At 41.5% G+C, this 21,109-nt stretch overlaps 2 pseudogenes; both read right to left on the bottom strand.

Moving 5' to 3' along the window:
* Positions 1–5,662: 5,662 nt before the first annotated feature.
* On the bottom strand, positions 5,663–6,358 carry LOC149283282 (DNA-dependent metalloprotease SPRTN pseudogene; annotated as a pseudogene).
* Positions 6,359–15,817: 9,459 nt separating this feature from the next.
* LOC149283281 (DNA-dependent metalloprotease SPRTN pseudogene) lies at positions 15,818–16,513 on the bottom strand (annotated as a pseudogene).
* Positions 16,514–21,109: the final 4,596 nt, after the last annotated feature.

Below are 21,109 nucleotides of genomic sequence, written 5' to 3'. Positions count from 1 at the left end.
GGCCAGCTCTGCAGTAAGGCAGGGCGGTTGTGGAGGGAGAGTCTGGGGGTGCTTCCGGCCTGGGTCACAACTGGTTGATACACCTCTGCTTAATTGGCGACATACCAAGTGTTGCCTATTCTGGGTCAAACTAATCCAAGGAAGGCTCTTTTCCCTTTATGAGAGTTACTCATGATTAATAACTTGTGCTGTATGAACAGGTATTGGATGTTGTGAGCAAGTATTTAGAGCAAATGTATTATTCCATTAGGGCTGCAACTAACGATTATTTTTTCCATTAATCGATTAAATGAAAATTTTTTATTTACTTAAAATAATTTAATAAACAAACAGGATGTTAAAAACAAACGGCAGAACCGCACATTTGAACCAGATGACTGGGACAAAATGATTTCACTCATACATAAGGGCACCACCTAGAGCAAAATGCAGGAATCTGCATATAAGCTACTGACAACATGATACAAGGTACCTGCAGATCTCCACCACTTCCTCCCACATATCCCCCCACAATGTTGGAGATGCGGAATCGACATAGGCTCTTACATCCATCTCTGGTGGGAATGCCCCCTTATACAACCTCCGTGGTCTGCTGTGACCGCGGTCGTTTAAGCGGTGGACAACCCTGACTTCCAGGCCTCTCCTGAGACAATGTTGCTTCATCATACTGCCTCTAGTGTGGGTTCCTATAAGAGGTCGTTATCAATTCACTTAATCAATGCTGCCAAAGCTATTATCCCGCGGTTGTGGAAGCAATTGACTCAGGAAGGTCAATTTCATATGCTAGATGGAGGACTTGGTTATGACTTCCAGGGGCCTGGGGTACAAAAATGGATTGAAACGGTTGCCTTGTGGGGAGTTTCTGACCTCTCTCTCTTTTCACGCTGTCTTAGGTGGCTATATTGGGCCCCGTCCTGACCTGGTGCTTGTTAACTAGGTTTTTGGTCTCTGCCTACTTTCTTACACATACACTTTAGGCTGTTTGTTTCATTTTTTATAATACCAAACCTCTTTCTATGATGGTTCTAGACGGCGCACCATCCATTCACCCTTCTCTGTTTTATACGGTTACGTTCAACTTACGTGTCACTTCTCGACCGTTCTCCAGACGATAACCTTTATACTGCTATGTGCTGTGGTATTGTCCCTTCATCTTAGACTATAATGCCATTCTCTGTACTATTTGTTCTGACGTATGTATCTCACGTCGCAGAATGTTTCTGTCTTATGCCTGAAGTATATGGTTCTCTTGTAATGCCTAATATACCACTGTACAATATCTTTTTCAATAAACAGAGATTTGAAAAAATAATAACATTGATAAAAAATGTATTTCTTGTTTTTATTTCCCAATCTGCCCCCCCCCGTTATGTACATTTGAGCCCAGGCTTGCCACACTGCCTCCCACATATGCCACATACCCCTAGATATGCCACACTGCCTCCCACATATGCCATATACCCCCAGATATGTCACACTGCATCCCACATATGCCTTATATACCCTATATGCCTCATACCCCAGCACACTGACACAATACTTTTACAAATAAATACATTAATAATCTCCACTGCCCCAGGATTTAGATTCCCTTTAGTTTGCCTCTTTTATCTCTAACTGCACCTTAAGTTAACCTTATTAAATTAATTTAACCCTCAGTCCTCAGCATTAAATTAACCCTTAAGACCCCATTAAACATAACTGCTCCTAAATTAACTCTAAAGACCCCATTAACCATAAGTACTCCTAAATTAACCCTAACGACCCCATCAACCATAACAGATCCTAAATTAACCCTAACGACCCCATCAGCCATAACTGCCCCTAAATTAACCCTAATGACCCCATCAACAATAATTGCCCTTAAATTAACCCTAACGACCCCATCAACCATAACTGCCCCTAAGTTAACCCTAAACACCCCATGAACCATAACTGACCCTAAATTAACCCTAAACACCCCATTAACCATAACTGACCCTAAATTAACCCTAAACACCCCATTAACCATAACTGACCTTACATTAACCATAACTGACCCTACATTAATCCCCACCTCCCCTAACTTTCAGCAGCCCAAATATAAATTTTATACAGAGTTGCTATAAGGAAATGGGCGGGGTCAGAGTGACTGCAGGGAGGGACTGTAAGTAGTAACTGCTGCTGTGAGTCACACTGAATCAAACGGATTATAAAACGAGGGAGATTTTTCAGAGCATTTGCTCTGAAAAAACCCTAATTTTATAATTGATAAAAATCTATTCAACTAATCGATAATGAAAATTAGTTGGCAATGATTTTCATTATCGATTAGTCGTTGCAGCCCTATATTCCATATTAATCTTTTTTTAACCATATTCCGTCCTACCTCCTCAATAGACTCCAGAGATGAGTGTTGATCTCTCTGTAGGGGTGGTAGCAGAATGGCGTGTGCTTCTCAATAGCAGTTGAGGAAATTGAAATAACCTGCATTCTTTGCTGATTGGTTGAGCCTCAACTGCTATTGAGTTGAGGAAATTTAAATAACCCGCATTTCTGAGTTGACGAGCTTTTAGGCAGGTTATTTAAATTTCCTCAACTCAGAAATGCGGGTTCCCCCGATGAAGAGGTTGAATACTAAAGCAAGGAATAAAACACCTCACTAGAGTTCACGATCACTTTATTACACCGCAACTGAGCTTTTGACACTGCATCAGATCTCATTACTGTTAAGGCAGGCGGGGTAGGAACTATATTCAAAGGTATTACAAGACTAGAATTTGACAGACTAAGATAAACCGATTCATTAGGGGGAGAGAGCCCCACTCGCAAGCTTACAGGGACAATGTGAGAATCTTCTATTCCCAGTACATGCTCCTCCTCTGCCCAAGTTTGATTGAGTGATGTGTTATATACACTTTACATTTCTTTCTTTTTTTGGTGCTCTTTCATTTTAGTGTTAAATTAAAAGTTACGTTTTAATTATGTATTTTCATCTTTTATTAAAACCAACAAATAAAGTGTCTATTTATGTTGTAAACTGTGGACCTCTGAATTATTGTTTTAACAGTTAAACAGCCTTTTAGCTAGTATGATCAGTTTAGGGCTAGTGTCCTAGTTAATGTACACAGGTTAATGTAAGGGCTCAGTAATTTGCAAGGTTTTTGCCTTTTAGAGTGTAAGAACAGGAAATGATGTCATAGACACTGTTGTTGACATTGTGATGTCACAATAGAAGCTGCCTATATGTAGGGTTCCATTCCCATATATTAACAGTTACGTTGTGAACCTAGAGATATCAGGTTCGCTGACTACCTGGCAGTTTGTCAGGTATCCAATTGAGATATCTGAAGATTGCTGCTGCTACAGAACGAGGAAGGAGTAACATCTACAACAAGGCAGTCGAGGACTTCCGACAAGAGAACCTAGAGATATCAAGTTCGCTGGCTACCTGGCAGTTTGTCAGGGTTCCAGTTGAGATATCTGAAGGAGAAACATCTACAAGGCGGTCGTTCCTTTTTAATTTCATGTTAACTTTGTGTTTTACTGGGCTAAGAAACATATAGTGAATGTAGGAATATTGAATAGTCTACAGTAAAAGGTGCAGTGTAGAAAAGCACAGTTAGGTTTCATATTAACCTCTTAATGCCCAGAGGGAAGGGCGGTTCTTTCATCCATGGTCCCCCAGAGATTTCCTCCAATGAGGTTTTTTCTCTCCTGCGAGCTGAAGAAAGACTCTTCGTGAGTCCAGAGGTAGCCCTATATCTGACCTCCTTTGAGGTAAATGTGTACTTTTTGCTTCTGTCCACATATTGTATTTGATTTAATAATAAACTTTTAGTAGTCTTATTCTTTTTGTGTGTGTTATTCTTTTATAATATTGCAAAGGAATATGTCATCTAAAATATGAGAAAGACGTGAAAACAATTTATAAATTTGTGTCGTACAAACGTTTGTAAGGGAAGACTCTGAATGGCCCTGGGTCTCAAACAAAGGCAAAAAGACAACAAGATTTGTGCCTGGATAAAACAAATGCATTTGTCAGTATTTCATGTACTATTTCAGGTATGTTTAAAAAGTACATGACAAGTACGGGGCGCCATGGCAGCAGGGGCGCCTGCCCGGGACTTAAATTAAAACATCGTTTATTTTTTTTAAACTTTATTTAACATCCATCATGTTAAAGTTTAAAAAAAAACAAAAAAAACCCCATGCTTTAAATTAAGTCCCGGGCAGGGGCGACGAGTGGTTGCTCGTGAAGTTTTCAGCAGCCGCTCGGCACCCCTCAACATGAAATGCCGGTACTGCGACACAGCGGGAATACGGATGTCTACGCTCCCACCGCAGGACTCCGGCAACAAGGTAAGTGAGGATAATGAGAAGTAGGGAGCGGGAGTAGAGAAGGGGCAGAGGGGGGTAGTGAGAATGGGCAGGGGGGAGAGGTCGTGAGGGGGGGCGAGGTAGTGAGAAGTGGCAGAGGGGGGTAGTGAGGGGGGGGCGAGGTAGTGAGAAGTGGCAGAGGGGGGCGAGGTAGTGAGAAGGGGCAGGGGGGTAGTGAGAAGGGGGCGCCAGAGGAGTAGTCCGCACAGGGCACCAGAACACTTAAGGCCGGCTCTGAATGTCACATTGTACAAATATAGGTACAAATGTTGATGGCCTCCTAGGCCTCTCCCTCTGCCCTATTTTTACACTAACTCCCCTTAGTTCATCCTTACACTCCTCCACTAAAACTTTCCAGCACCCCTTATGCCCCCCCAGTACAGATATATATGTGTGTGTGTGTGTGTGTGTATACATATATATTGTCTAAACCTTTTTTATTCCAACTTAATTTCTTTATTGAAGATTCAAGGATTTTTACATATAATCATAAAACAAACATGTCTTTTAGGGAAATACATACCTAAAATGCAATTCAGCCAACAAAAGAGGTTACCACCTCATGCCTGGTAAGCAGGAAGGGAAAGCTACAAGAAACGTAATGACTTAACTAAAGCTTTATAAGAGTTACTAAGAAGCCGGGGTCCGGAGACTATTTAATATTCTATTTAGGATCCAGAATGATTTAGAGGTATGTGGAGACTCAATGGCAACTCCAAACACATCTTAAATTAATCGTACGATAGGAAATTCTGACGTTATTATAAAGCAGGTTATTGATTGACGTGTTTGTCCAACGTACTGGAAGCCATACGATGTCTGCCAAGTTAATTTAATTCCCTTCAGCCACTTCTTGCTCTCTACCGAGCAACCCGTCACCACCAAACTCACTTCAGCAGCTACATGTAATTTTGTCAGATAGATGTTTCCCTTGCAGAACTGAAAATAAAATGTTGTGTAATTTGGGAAATGTAATGGTTAATGCCAAATAACGTATCACATAAATCATACCTCCCAAGGGTCCCTCTTTTGGACCTAAATTGACCCAATACCGCCTGTTCATCTTTCTTTAGCGCTGAGAATGTTTGGTGGGGATGAATGTAGCCCAAAAGATGCCTGTCTTTATCAGAAATTATGCACTTATATATATGTATAGTAAGGAATTCAATAGAAATGTTCACTTGGGTTTAAACAATTTAATTGGTATATAATACAATCAGGAACTAGTAGAACTCCAAGTAACAAAGTAGCACAAGAACCATGTGCTGATCAGTATGTATAGATGTTATAACATATCAATGAATTATTTGTCCATTCTGGCCCTCTTGCTAGGCAGTTGATGGTCACTGTTGTCATTTGGGGTGGCGGTTGGTGAACTGAAACTCCTCTTCTTCCCTTTTTGAATGTAGTTTTCAGGCCCATTCACTTTAATAAAAGTCCCCCCACAGGTAAGCTGATGGTGTGACCACCAACGTTCCCGAGCAGAGGGTGCCCGATTTATTGCCCGCATTATGAAGCCAAACTTTGGCCCCCAAGCTCTGCAGGGACCATTACAGAGCCACCAGTGTTTTCTGCATTCAGCAACCTCTGCATGGAAATTGTGGTAGATGGAAATGTTGGCGCCAGTGATGTTATTTATGCGCTCCATGTGTTTGCAGAACTCTGGTCCGTGGGCTCCATCATCTCTGTATTGGCGTGTTACAAACAGGAAAGCATGAATCATTTCATGGAGAAGGACCTCAACAAGATCTCTCCTTGATCTCAAACTCAATAGTGGCTTGCTGATATATATAGTGCACACGTCTTCATTTTCCTTGTAGTAACAAATCCCGCTGTTTAGTATCATCCTGCGGCTCCATTTTACTTCCACCCCCTTCAACTGTCCCTGGAAAAACATGCCATTAAATGACATGAACAATTCCTGGAGGTTGGGGTTTGGGTCCAGCACCTCCCAAGCAGGATCAATAACTGATAAGCACTCAGGATCTATATAATCCATCGTACTGGGGAAAAGCTTCCACAGCTAATCAAGTTTATCACCGCAGCAGCTCCCTCTCACAATAATCAAGTAGCAAATGCAATGACAGCAGAAGCTTATGACACTATGATGTCATGGTGAGTTACAGAATGTTTACACCCAGCACTAAGCTACGTACACAAACTCACTGAAACTCACAAAAAAGTTGAATGTTTCAACTTAACCAACGTTGCTGCTATTTATGACCTTCATGAAAAGGGTTTTCCCACCCTACTGTTCAAAGCTTTTTTTGCCATTTTTTTTACCTTGTTCAATCGCAATTTCCATTTTTGCTATTTATTGTATCCACACAGTTTATATATTTACCCCCCCCCGATGGAGAGATATAAGCTACCATTTAATATGAATATTAAAAAAAAAAATTTGAATAATTATGAATAAAAATACATGTTCAATAATACATACCTAATATCAAACCTCTTCTTTTCTAGGATCCAGTGGCATCACTAGAATTACAGTCACATGGGGCAGGATAAAATTTTGCAAGCTACCCTGTTCATCTTGTGGTAAGGGTACAGCCTCACACCTATATATACACGTACTGTACATATATACATGTACCATACACTGCCTTTATGAATGCCTGCCCATACATATACACATATACTTCCCTTACACACGCTTGCTCGCACACATACACACTCACTGCCCTTACATTTGCCTGCCCATATATATATATATATATATAAAACACTTTCAAAAAGATGGTCAGCACTCCAGGTCTTTAAATAGACAATTTCATTTTATTCAAAGTCAAGTCGACGTTTCAGTCATTACTGACTTTCATCAGGACATACAGTCAGTAATGACTGAAACGTCGACTTGACTTTGAATAAAATGAAATTGTCTATTTAAAGACCTGGAGTGCTGACCATCTTTTTGAAAGTGTTTTACATGGAAACTGCTGGTTACTAGCACCGGGCTTGGAATATTTGGAATGGTGTGCAATGGACCCTGTGAGTAAATATATATATATATATATATATATATATATATATATATATACATAAACCGCCCTTACATTTGCCTGTCCATACACATACACATTCACTGCCTAAGCAGCCTAACACAAGCCTGCTTATACAAACACATATACACATACAATACCATTACACACCCATATCCTACACATACACTGCCCTTACATTCCTGCGCATACATACACATACACTCAGGGCCGGCGCCACCTATAGGCAAAGTAGGCGGCCTGAGGGCAGAGTGGCATATAGTGGGTTTAAGGTATATCTGGGTTGGTTATAATGCATGTATGGGGCAGAGTGACATATAGGGGGGTGTAAGGCATATCTGGGGGACAGAGTGGCATATAGGGGGTATAAGGCAGAGTGGGAGACTGGGTGCAGCCAGGGCAACCGATCTTACGCGAGCCGCACCTCAAGCCCTGCTACTTACTTGTGGGAGGGTCTTCTGGGCTGCACAGAGGAAGCGGAGTTCACGTGACATCCTACTTCCTCTGTGCTTTAGCAGAGAAGGCAGAGGGAGGCCGCGCCCCCTGCTGAACTCTGTGAGCGGCATCGAGGAGCTGCAGTGCAGGTAAGGGGGTGGGGAGGGTGTTTGAATGAGTGTGTGTGATTGAGGGAATGAATCTGTGAATGAATGGTTATATGAATAAATGAGTGTGTGTGTGTGTGTGTGTGTGATAGCATGGATGTGTAAGTGCTGGAACCTAGGCATGATGGGACTGTGATTGCTGTTAGCAATCACACTCCTATCATGCCAAGTCAGCCAGTACATGCTGAAACCTGGCCAGCTGCCCCCCTTGTGTAGTGATGCTGCCAGCAGTATGGGGTCTGCACTTACAGCCACCCTGTTCCAGCATGTACTGGCTGACTTGGCATGATAGGAGTGTGATTGCTAACAGCAATCACAGTCCCATAATGCCTAGGTTCCAGCATTTACTGGATGGATGTGTAAGTGCTGGAACCTAGGCATGATGGGACTGTGATTGCTGTTAGCAATCACACTCCTATCATGCCAAGTCAGCCAGTACATGCTGAAAACTGGCTAGCTGCCCCCCTTGTGTATTGATGCTGCCAGCAGTATGGGGTCTGCACATCACTTACAGCCACCCTGTACCAGCGTGTATTGGCTGACTTGGCATAATAGGAGTGTGATTGCTAACAGCAATCACAGTCCCATCATGCCTAGGTTCCAGCATTTACTGGATGGATGTGTTAACAGATTCTCGCACCCGGGCCCTGAGGCGTCTAGTTACGCCCCTGGCTCCAAGCCTATTACTATGTACCATATGCAATACATTCTTATCTAATCTGCTGACAGAGGGCAGGCTGTCTCTCCCCTGCATTGCTTTTCAAGGTGCTGTTCCATCTAGACATTTCATTCCCAATGGCCCTTATATAAATGATGTACTAGTGTATACATGTTAAATAAACATATTCATGTTTTAAAATAAGATACATGTTTTCTATAGGTTTTGTTCAGTGGAGCCAATGCCCAGCAAATGATGTAGGTGCGGCATGCTGTACATGTTTATACTCAGGCTGTATGTGGCCACATGTACTCAGCCTTACTTTTGGAAATTCCGGTTTAAGGATTTGAAACATACTGTGCATACAGCCTGCATGGCAAAGACAATGCACTGTCTACCTGGTCTACTACGTTACATCTACTGATGTACTACACCACCATTCCCGTCATCGGATCACTTTACAACACTTCAAGTCTGGATTATCCTCATTAAAGCCGCTAGGGCTGGGGTTTTTAACTGCTCTCAAACTACAATAGGTTAACCATATTCTGTCGGGTGAACCCGCATTCTTCGCTGATGGGTCAAGCCTAAAAACTCCCCCCTTCCTCTGGTCAGCAACCAACTTGCAGCCAATTGGTCAGTTTCAAACACACCTCTCTACACCGGGTTGCTTCTCCATTACCTTACAATAAACATTTTCTACAACATCTGCAACTGTATGACGGCTTTAGTTAGAGTATATCTGTTCTTCCCACCACACATACATGGCGGGTGTGATCTGCAATACAAATGTGTGTAGCATTTTACATTATGTTGCAGGTAAAGGAACGTTCTGTATCTATCTTATTTTATTCCCATTTCTGGGATTTACCTGTAACTAATTCATCTTTTCCTCCTCTTTTCCTAGATGGGTAAACACACAAGTATGATGACAGGCACTATAATGAAACCCAAGTAATAATTATTAATAAAAAATAAGTTATTATAGTTATTTTTGTTAATATTATTTAGGTTTCATTATAGTTCTTATTGTCATATTTGATATTTTTGTATGTTTCCACCCAGTGATGGGGTTTAATAATTCAATCAGTGGATTTAGATTCTAATTTCTAAAACATTGGGAATGAGGCTTTTATATTTTTTTGTAGTTTACTAAAAGTAAAAATAATTCTCAATAAAGGTAGGATAAGTGGTTGAAGAAGTCACTGTTCTCTATCTTCTAAGTAAATAGGCACATTTCCAAAAGCAATAGTTACAGGGAAAAAAAAACCAACACATTTTGATTATCTTCACCAAAAAAGGGTCCGACATACAGGATTTGAAAAGCAACATTTGGTGAATTAGAGGAGTGAAACATGACAATCATATCAATGTTGCAATATTACAAGTCTGTTAAAGCATAAAAACTAGGATTTTTGTCACCCTAAGTCCAGGAGTCCAGAAGGTGTCAGGGACCTCCCCCTTTAGTGCCCCCAAATTTTGTCCGAGTTGAATGGCCGGGCAGAAGTAAGCCCGTTGTGTCAGATGGTCAGTCTGGGCCAGCTCTGCAGTAAGGCAGGGCGGTTGTGGAGGGAGAGTCTGGGGGTGCTTCCGGCCTGGGTCACAACTGGTTGATACACCTCTGCTTAATTGGCGACATACCAAGTGTTGCCTATTCTGGGTCAAACTAATCCAAGGAAGGCTCTTTTCCCTTTATGAGAGTTACTCATGATTAATAACTTGTGCTGTATGAACAGGTATTGGATGTTGTGAGCAAGTATTTAGAGCAAATGTATTATTCCATTAGGGCTGCAACTAACGATTATTTTCATAATCGATTAGTTGGCCGATTATTTTTTCCATTAATCGATTAAATGAAAATTTTTTATTTACTTAAAATAATTTAATAAACAAACAGGATGTTAAAAACAAACGGCAGAACCGCACATTTGAACCAGATGACTGGGACAAAATGATTTCACTCATACATAAGGGCACCACCTAGAGCAAAATGCAGGAATCTGCATATAAGCTACTGACAACATGATACAAGGTACCTGCAGATCTCCACCACTTCCTCCCACATATCCCCCCACAATGTTGGAGATGCGGAATCGACATAGGCTCTTACATCCATCTCTGGTGGGAATGCCCCCTTATACAACCTCCGTGGTCTGCTGTGACCGCGGTCGTTTAAGCGGTGGACAACCCTGACTTCCAGGCCTCTCCTGAGACAATGTTGCTTCATCATACTGCCTCTAGTGTGGGTTCCTATAAGAGGTCGTTATCAATTCACTTAATCAATGCTGCCAAAGCTATTATCCCGCGGTTGTGGAAGCAATTGACTCAGGAAGGTCAATTTCATATGCTAGATGGAGGACTTGGTTATGACTTCCAGGGGCCTGGGGTACAAAAATGGATTGAAACGGTTGCCTTGTGGGGAGTTTCTGACCTCTCTCTCTTTTCACGCTGTCTTAGGTGGCTATATTGGGCCCCGTCCTGACCTGGTGCTTGTTAACTAGGTTTTTGGTCTCTGCTTACTTTCTTACACATACACTTTAGGCTGTTTGTTTCATTTTTTATAATACCAAACCTCTTTCTATGATGGTTCTAGACGGCGCACCATCCATTCACCCTTCTCTGTTTTATACGGTTACGTTCAACTTACGTGTCACTTCTCGACCGTTCTCCAGACGATAACCTTTATACTGCTATGTGCTGTGGTATTGTCCCTTCATCTTAGACTATAATGCCATTCTCTGTACTATTTGTTCTGACGTATGTATCTCACGTCGCAGAATGTTTCTGTCTTATGCCTGAAGTATATGGTTCTCTTGTAATGCCTAATATACCACTGTACAATATCTTTTTCAATAAACAGAGATTTGAAAAAATAATAACATTGATAAAAAATGCATTTCTTGTTTTTATTTCCCAATCTGCCCCCCCCCCCCCCGTTATGTACATTTGAGCCCAGGCTTGCCACACTGCCTCCCACATATGCCATATACCCCCAGATATGTCACACTGCATCCCACATATGCCTTATATACCCTATATGCCTCATACCCCCAGCACACTGACACAATACTTTTATAAATAAATACATTAATAATCTCCACTGCCCCAGGATTTAGATTCCCTTTAGTTTGCCTCTTTTATCTCTAACTGCACCTTAAGTTAACCTTATTAAATTAATTTAACCCTCAGTCCTCAGCATTAAATTAACCCTTAAGACCCCATTAAACATAACTGCTCCTAAATTAACTCTAAAGACCCCATTAACCATAAGTACTCCTAAATTAACCCTAACGACCCCATCAACCATAACAGATCCTAAATTAACCCTAACGACCCCATCAGCCATAACTGCCCCTAAATTAACCCTAATGACCCCATCAACAATAATTGCCCTTAAATTAACCCTAACGACCCCATCAACCATAACTGCCCCTAAGTTAACCCTAAACACCCCATGAACCATAACTGACCCTAAATTAACCCTAAACACCCCATTAACCATAACTGACCCTAAATTAACCCTAAACACCCCATTAACCATAACTGACCTTACATTAACCATAACTGACCCTACATTAATCCCCACCTCCCCTAACTTTCAGCAGCCCAAATATAAATTTTATACAGAGTTGCTATAAGGAAATGGGCGGGGTCAGAGTGACTGCAGGGAGGGACTGTAAGTAGTAACTGCTGCTGTGAGTCACACTGAATCAAACGGATTATAAAACGAGGGAGATTTTTCAGAGCATTTGCTCTGAAAAAACCCTAATTTTATAATTGATAAAAATCTATTCAACTAATCGATAATGAAAATTAGTTGGCAATGATTTTCATTATCGATTAGTCGTTGCAGCCCTATATTCCATATTAATCTTTTTTTAACCATATTCCGTCCTACCTCCTCAATAGACTCCAGAGATGAGTGTTGATCTCTCTGTAGGGGTGGTAGCAGAATGGCGTGTGCTTCTCAATAGCAGTTGAGGAAATTGAAATAACCTGCATTCTTTGCTGATTGGTTGAGCCTCAACTGCTATTGAGTTGAGGAAATTTAAATAACCCGCATTTCTGAGTTGACGAGCTTTTAGGCAGGTTATTTAAATTTCCTCAACTCAGAAATGCGGGTTCCCCCGATGAAGAGGTTGAATACTAAAGCAAGGAATAAAACACCTCACTAGAGTTCACGATCACTTTATTACACCGCAACTGAGCTTTTGACACTGCATCAGATCTCATTACTGTTAAGGCAGGCGGGGTAGGAACTATATTCAAAGGTATTACAAGACTAGAATTTGACAGACTAAGATAAACCGATTCATTAGGGGGAGAGAGCCCCACTCGCAAGCTTACAGGGACAATGTGAGAATCTTCTATTCCCAGTACATGCTCCTCCTCTGCCCAAGTTTGATTGAGTGATGTGTTATATACACTTTACATTTCTTTCTTTTTTTGGTGCTCTTTCATTTTAGTGTTAAATTAAAAGTTACGTTTTAATTATGTATTTTCATCTTTTATTAAAACCAACAAATAAAGTGTCTATTTATGTTGTAAACTGTGGACCTCTGAATTATTGTTTTAACAGTTAAACAGCCTTTTAGCTAGTATGATCAGTTTAGGGCTAGTGTCCTAGTTAATGTACACAGGTTAATGTAAGGGCTCAGTAATTTGCAAGGTTTTTGCCTTTTAGAGTGTAAGAACAGGAAATGATGTCATAGACACTGTTGTTGACATTGTGATGTCACAATAGAAGCTGCCTATATGTAGGGTTCCATTCCCATATATTAACAGTTACGTTGTGAACCTAGAGATATCAGGTTCGCTGACTACCTGGCAGTTTGTCAGGTATCCAATTGAGATATCTGAAGATTGCTGCTGCTACAGAACGAGGAAGGAGTAACATCTACAACAAGGCAGTCGAGGACTTCCGACAAGAGAACCTAGAGATATCAAGTTCGCTGGCTACCTGGCAGTTTGTCAGGGTTCCAGTTGAGATATCTGAAGGAGAAACATCTACAAGGCGGTCGTTCCTTTTTAATTTCATGTTAACTTTGTGTTTTACTGGGCTAAGAAACATATAGTGAATGTAGGAATATTGAATAGTCTACAGTAAAAGGTGCAGTGTAGAAAAGCACAGTTAGGTTTCATATTAACCTCTTAATGCCCAGAGGGAAGGGCGGTTCTTTCATCCATGGTCCCCCAGAGATTTCCTCCAATGAGGTTTTTTCTCTCCTGCGAGCTGAAGAAAGACTCTTCGTGAGTCCAGAGGTAGCCCTATATCTGACCTCCTTTGAGGTAAATGTGTACTTTTTGCTTCTGTCCACATATTGTATTTGATTTAATAATAAACTTTTAGTAGTCTTATTCTTTTTGTGTGTGTTATTCTTTTATAATATTGCAAAGGAATATGTCATCTAAAATATGAGAAAGACGTGAAAACAATTTATAAATTTGTGTCGTACAAACGTTTGTAAGGGAAGACTCTGAATGGCCCTGGGTCTCAAACAAAGGCAAAAAGACAACAAGATTTGTGCCTGGATAAAACAAATGCATTTGTCAGTATTTCATGTACTATTTCAGGTATGTTTAAAAAGTACATGACAAGTACGGGGCGCCATGGCAGCAGGGGCGCCTGCCCGGGACTTAAATTAAAACATCGTTTATTTTTTTTAAACTTTATTTAACATCCATCATGTTAAAGTTTAAAAAAAAACAAAAAAAACCCCATGCTTTAAATTAAGTCCCGGGCAGGGGCGACGAGTGGTTGCTCGTGAAGTTTTCAGCAGCCGCTCGGCACCCCTCAACATGAAATGCCGGTACTGCGACACAGCGGGAAGACGGATGTCTACGCTCCCACCGCAGGACTCCGGCAACAAGGTAAGTGAGGATAATGAGAAGTAGGGAGCGGGAGTAGAGAAGGGGCAGAGGGGGTAGTGAGAATGGGCAGGGGGGAGAGGTCGTGAGGGGGGGCGAGGTAGTGAGAAGTGGCAGAGGGGGGTAGTGAGGGGGGGGCGAGGTAGTGAGAAGTGGCAGAGGGGGGCGAGGTAGTGAGAAGGGGCAGGGGGGTAGTGAGAAGGGGGCGCCAGAGGAGTAGTCCGCACAGGGCACCAGAACACTTAAGGCCGGCTCTGAATGTCACATTGTACAAATATAGGTACAAATGTTGATGGCCTCCTAGGCCTCTCCCTCTGCCCTATTTTTACACTAACTCCCCTTAGTTCATCCTTACACTCCTCCACTAAAACTGTCCAGCACCCCTTATGCCCCCCCAGTACAGATATATATGTGTGTGTGTGCGCGTGTGTGTATACATATATATTGTCTAAACCTTTTTTATGCCAACTTAATTTCTTTATTGAAGATTCAAGGATTTTTACATATAATCATAAAACAAACATGTCTTTTAGGGAAATACATACCTAAAATGCAATTCAGCCAACAAAAGAGGTTACCACCTCATGCCTGGTAAGCAGGAAGGGAAAGCTACAAGAAACGTAATGACTTAACTAAAGCTTTATAAGAGTTACTAAGAAGCCGGGGTCCGGAGACTATTTAATATTCTATTTAGGATCCAGAATGATTTAGAGGTATGTGGAGACTCAATGGCAACTCCAAACACATCTTAAATTAATCGTACGATAGGAAATTCTGACGTTATTATAAAGCAGGTTATTGATTGACGTGTTTGTCCAACGTACTGGAAGCCATACGATGTCTGCCAAGTTAATTTAATTCCCTTCAGCCACTTCTTGCTCTCTACCGAGCAACCCGTCACCACCAAACTCACTTCAGCAGCTACATGTAATTTTGTCAGATAGATGTTTCCCTTGCAGAACTGAAAATAAAATGTTGTGTAATTTGGGAAATGTAATGGTTAATGCCAAATAACGTATCACATAAATCATACCTCCCAAGGGTCCCTCTTTTGGACCTAAATTGACCCAATACCGCCTGTTCATCTTTCTTTAGCGCTGAGAATGTTTGGTGGGGATGAATGTAGCCCAAAAGATGCCTGTCTTTATCAGAAATTATGCACTTATATATATGTATAGTAAGGAATTCAATAGAAATGTTCACTTGGGTTTAAACAATTTAATTGGTATATAATACAATCAGGAACTAGTAGAACTCCAAGTAACAAAGTAGCACAAGAACCATGTGCTGATCAGTATGTATAGATGTTATAACATATCAATGAATTATTTGTCCATTCTGGCCCTCTTGCTAGGCAGTTGATGGTCACTGTTGTCATTTGGGGTGGCGGTTGGTGAACTGAAACTCCTCTTCTTCCCTTTTTGAATGTAGTTTTCAGGCCCATTCACTTTAATAAAAGTCCCCCCACAGGTAAGCTGATGGTGTGACCACCAACGTTCCCGAGCAGAGGGTGCCCGATTTATTGCCCGCATTATGAAGCCAAACTTTGGCCCCCAAGCTCTGCAGGGACCATTACAGAGCCACCAGTGTTTTCTGCATTCAGCAACCTCTGCATGGAAATTGTGGTAGATGGAAATGTTGGCGCCAGTGATGTTATTTATGCACTCCATGTGTTTGCAGAACTCTGGTCCGTGGGCTCCATCATCTCTGTATTGGCGTGTTACAAACAGGAAAGCATGAATCATTTCATGGAGAAGGACCTCAACAAGATCTCTCCTTGATCTCAAACTCAATAGTGGCTTGCTGATATATATAGTGCACACGTCTTCATTTTCCTTGTAGTAACAAATCCCGCTGTTTAGTATCATCCTGCGGCTCCATTTTACTTCCACCCCCTTCAACTGTCCCTGGAAAAACATGCCATTAAATGACATGAACAATTCCTGGAGGTTGGGGTTTGGGTCCAGCACCTCCCAAGCAGGATCAATAACTGATAAGCACTCAGGATCTATATAATCCATCGTACTGGGGAAAAGCTTCCACAGCTAATCAAGTTTATCACCGCAGCAGCTCCCTCTCACAATAATCAAGTAGCAAATGCAATGACAGCAGAAGCTTATGACACTATGATGTCATGGTGAGTTACAGAATGTTTACACCCAGCACTAAGCTACGTACACAAACTCACTGAAACTCACAAAAAAGTTGAATGTTTCAACTTAACCAACGTTGCTGCTATTTATGACCTTCATGAAAAGGGTTTTCCCACCCTACTGTTCAAAGCTTTTTTTGCCATTTTTTTTACCTTGTTCAATCACAATTTCCATTTTTGCTATTTATTGTATCCACACAGTTTATATATTTACCCCCCCCCCGATGGAGAGATATAAGCTACCATTTAATATGAATATTAAAAAAAAAAATTTGAATAATTATGAATAAAAATACATGTTCAATAATACATACCTAATATCAAACCTCTTCTTTTCTAGGATCCAGTGGCATCACTAGAATTACAGTCACATGGGGCAGGATAAAATTTTGCAAGCTACCCTGTTCATCTTGTGGTAAGGGTACAGCCTCACACCTATATATACACGTACTGTACATATATACATGTACCATACACTGCCTTTATGCATGCCTGCCCATACATATACACATATACTTCCCTTACACACGCTTGCTCGCACACATACACACTCACTGCCCTTACATTTGCCTGCCCATATATATATATATATATATATATATATATATAAAACACTTTCAAAAAGATGGTCAGCACTCCAGGTCTTTAAATAGACAATTTCATTTTATTCAAAGTCAAGTCGACGTTTCAGTCATTACTGACTTTCATCAGGACATACAGTCAGTAATGACTGAAACGTCGACTTGACTTTGAATAAAATTAAATTGTCTATTTAAAGACCTGGAGTGCTGACCATCTTTTTGAAAGTGTTTTACATGGAAACTGCTGGTTACTAGCACCGGGCTTGGAATATTTGGAATGGTGTGCAATGGACTCTGTGAGTAAATATATATATATATATATATATATATATATATACATAAACCGCCCTTACATTTGCCTGTCCATACACATACACATTCACTGCCTAAGCAGCCTAACACAAGCCTGCTTATACAAACACATATACACATACAGTACCATTACACACCCATATCCTACACATACACTGCCCTTACATTCCTGCGCATACATACACATACACTCAGGGCCGGCGCCACCTATAGGCATAGGAGTGGCATATAGTGGGTTTAAGGTATATCTGGGTTGGTTATAATGCATGTATGGGGCAGAGTGACATATAGGGGGGTGTAAGGCATATCTGGGGGACAGAGTGGCATATAGGGGGTATAAGGCAGAGTGGGAGACTGGGTGCAGCCAGGGCAACCGATCTTACGCGAGCCGCACCTCAAGCCCTGCTACTTACTTGTGGGAGGGTCTTCTGGGCTGCACAGAGGAAGCGGAGTTCACGTGACATCCTACTTCCTCTGTGCTTTAGCAGAGAAGGCAGAGGGAGGCCGCGCCCCCTGCTGAACTCTGTGAGCGGCATCGAGGAGCTGCAGTGCAGGTAAGGGGGTGGGGAGGGTGTTTGAATGAGTGTGTGTGATTGAGGGAATGAATCTGTGAATGAATGGTTATATGAATAAATGAGTGTGTGTGTGTGTGTGTGTGTGTGTGTGTGATAGCATGGATGTGTAAGTGCTGGAACCTAGGCATGATGGGACTGTGATTGCTGTTAGCAATCACACTCCTATCATGCCAAGTCAGCCAGTACATGCTGAAACCTGGCCAGCTGCCCCCCTTGTGTAGTGATGCTGCCAGCAGTATGGGGTCTGCACTTACAGCCACCCTGTTCCAGCATGTACTGGCTGACTTGGCATAATAGGAGTGTGATTGCTAACAGCAATCACAGTCCCATCATGCCTAGGTTCCAGCATTTACTGGATGGATGTGTTAACAGATTCTCGCACCCGGGCCCTGAGGCGTCTAGTTACGCCCCTGGCTCCAAGCCTATTACTATGTACCATATGCAATACATTCTTATCTAATCTGCTGACAGAGGGCAGGCTGTCTCTCCCCTGCATTGCTTTTCAAGGTGCTGTTCCATCTAGACATTTCATTCCCAATGGCCCTTATATAAATGATGTACTAGTGTATACATGTTAAATAAACATATTCATGTTTTAAAATAAGATACATGTTTTCTATAGGTTTTGTTCAGTGGAGCCAATGCCCAGCAAATGATGTAGGTGCGGCATGCTGTACATGTTTATACTCAGGCTGTATGTGGCCACATGTACTCAGCCTTACTTTTGGAAATTCCGGTTTAAGGATTTGAAACATACTGTACATACAGCCTGCATGGCAAAGACAATGCACTGTCTACCTGGTCTACTACGTTACATCTACTGATGTACTACACCACCATTCCCGTCATCGGATCACTTTACAACAAGTCTGGATTATCCTCATTAAAGCCGCTAGGGCTGGGGTTTTTAACTGCTCTCAAACTACAATAGGTTAACCATATTCTGTCGGGTGAACCCGCATTCTTCGCTGATGGGTCAAGCCTAAAAACTCCCCCCTTCCTCTGGTCGGCAACCAACTTGCAGCCAATTGGTCAGTTTCAAACACACCTCTCTACACCGGGTTGCTTCTCCATTACCTTACAATAAACATTTTCTACAACATCTGCAACTGTATGACGGCTTTAGTTAGAGTATATCTGTTCTTCCCACCACACATACATGGCGGGTGTGATCTGCAATACAAATGTGTGTAGCATTTTACATTATGTTGCAGGTAAAGGAACGTTCTGTATCTATCTTATTTTATTCCCATTTCTGGGATTTACCTGTAACTAATTCATCTTTTCCTCCTCTTTTCCTAGATGGGTAAACACACAAGTATGATGACAGGCACTATAATGAAACCCAAGTAATAATTATTAATAAAAAATAAGTTATTATAGTTATTTTTGTTAATATTATTTAGGTTTCATTATAGTTCTTATTGTCATATTTGATATTTTTGTATGTTTCCACCCAGTGATGGGGTTTAATAATTCAATCAGTGGATTTAGATTCTAATTTCTAAAACATTGGGAATGAGGCTTTTATATTTTTTTGTAGTTTACTAAAAGTAAAAATAATTCTCAATAAAGGTAGGATAAGTGGTTGAAGAAGTCACTGTTCTCTATCTTCTAAGTAAATAGGCACATTTCCAAAAGCAATAGTTACAGGGAAAAAAAAACCAACACATTTTGATTATCTTCACCAAAAAAGGGTCCGACATACAGGATTTGAAAAGCAACATTTGGTGAATTAGAGGAGTGAAACATGACAATCATATCAATGTTGCAATATTACAAGTCTGTTAAAGCATAAAAACTAGGATTTTTGTCACCCTAAGTCCAGGAGTCCAGAAGGTGTCAGGGACCTCCCCCTTTAGTGCCCCCAAATTTTGTCCGAGTTGAATGGCCGGGCAGAAGTAAGCCCGTTGTGTCAGATGGTCAGTCTGGGCCAGCTCTGCAGTAAGGCAGGGCGGTTGTGGAGGGAGAGTCTGGGGGTGCTTCCGGCCTGGGTCACAACTGGTTGATACACCTCTGCTTAATTGGCGACATACCAAGTGTTGCCTATTCTGGGTCAAACTAATCCAAGGAAGGCTCTTTTCCCTTTATGAGAGTTACTCATGATTAATAACTTGTGCTGTATGAACAGGTATTGGATGTTGTGAGCAAGTATTTAGAGCAAATGTATTATTCCATTAGGGCTGCAACTAACGATTATTTTTTCCATTAATCGATTAAATGAAATTTTTTTATTTACTTAAAATAATTTAATAAACAAACAGGATGTTAAAAACAAACGGCAGAACCGCACATTTGAACCAGATGACTGGGACAAAATGATTTCACTCATACATAAGGGCACCACCTAGAGCAAAATGCAGGAATCTGCATATAAGCTACTGACAACATGATACAAGGTACCTGCAGATCTCCACCACTTCCTCCCACATATCCCCCCACAATGTTGGAGATGCGGAATCGACATAGGCTCTTACATCCATCTCTGGTGGGAATGCCCCCTTATACAACCTCCGTGGTCTGCTGTGACCGCGGTCGTTTAAGCGGTGGACAACCCTGACTTCCAGGCCTCTCCTGAGACAATGTTGCTTCATCATACTGCCTCTAGTGTGGGTTCCTATAAGAGTTCGTTATCAATTCACTTAATCAATGCTGCCAAAGCTATTATCCCGCGGTTGTGGAAGCAATTGACTCAGGAAGGTCAATTTCATATGCTAGATGGAGGACTTGGTTATGACTTCCAGGGGCCTGGGGTACAAAAATGGATTGAAACGGTTGCCTTGTGGGGAGTTTCTGACCTCTCTCTCTTTTCACGCTGTCCTAGGTGGCTATATTGGGCCCCGTCCTGACCTGGTGCTTGTTAACTAGGTTTTTGGCCTCTGCTTACTTTCTTACACATACACTTTAGGCTGTTTGTTTCATTTTTTATAATACCAAACCTCTTTCTATGATGGTTCTAGACGGCGCACCATCCATTCACCCTTCTCTGTTTTATAC

Source organism: Sceloporus occidentalis, unplaced genomic scaffold (genome assembly GCF_023333645.1).
Source record: "Sceloporus occidentalis isolate IW3139 unplaced genomic scaffold, rSceOcc1.0.p SCAF_107, whole genome shotgun sequence".
Lineage (NCBI taxonomy): Eukaryota > Metazoa > Chordata > Lepidosauria > Squamata > Phrynosomatidae > Sceloporus > Sceloporus occidentalis.
The sequence above is the reverse complement of the archived record's forward strand: the minus strand, read 5'-3'. Positions and strand labels throughout refer to the sequence as shown.